Below are 950 nucleotides of genomic sequence, written 5' to 3' on the forward strand. Positions count from 1 at the left end.
TCCCCTCCCCCCCCAGGCAGGGCTGTCACATCCAAGGTTATAATAGTTTTGGATTCTTTCATTAGTTTTTATTTTTTATTAGTTTTGAGGTTTTGTTTTCAATTACAGTTTAGTTTTAATTCGTTTTTAAAGTGGGGTTGCTAGTTTCGTTTAGTTTTTTGAAAATGCTTAGTTTTAGTTTAGTTTTGTCTTTTTCGTAATATGGGGTATTTGTCAGGGGTGAGATTAAAAAAGCTCCGGAAAAAGTATTGTCTAATAAAGAAAATCAAGAAAACATCATATTGTTGAGAGTGGCAGGAATGTTGAGACATACAACTTCTCTCTTTGACCTCACCATCTGGTGTTTTTAATTTTTTATTTCCACAAAAGACGAAAACTAAGGAGATTTTCTCTATAATTTTAGTTTATTTTAGTTAGTTTTGTAAACACACAATACCGTTTCAGTTAGTTTTCGTTTTTATTTCAGTTAACTAAAATGTTTTTTCCATTCTAGTTTTTGAGTTAGTTTTCATTTACTATAATAACCTTGGTCACATCCTGGGTGTCAGGACTAACGGAACCTGCCTCTAATCTCTGAGGTCCATGCTTCCTCTGTGCTGTCTAAAGGGCAACATGTGTGTGTGTGTGTGTGTGTGTGTGCGTGTGTGCGTGTGTGCGTGCGTGCGTGCGTGCGTGCGTGCGTGCGTGCGTGCGTGCGTGCGTGCGTGCGTGCGTGCGTGCGTGCGCACAAGCAGTACCCACGCATGCATGTTTTTGTTTGTGTCTAAAGTACGACAGAGAAAACGTGAGTGTGCGTGCGTGTGTCTGTCTGTGTTCATGCACGTGCGTGGATGTGTGGTGTGTGTTCATGTGCACGCACATGTGTGTGTGTGTGTGTGTGTGTGTGTGTGTGTGTGTGTGTGTGTCTGTCTATCTGTGTGTTTTGTAGGCAGAGCTTGCATGGTGAGATG

Source organism: Nannobrachium achirus, assembly GCF_963921795.1.
Source record: "Nannobrachium achirus genome assembly, chromosome: 9".
In the NCBI taxonomy this organism is placed as follows: Eukaryota; Metazoa; Chordata; class Actinopteri; order Myctophiformes; family Myctophidae; genus Nannobrachium; species Nannobrachium achirus.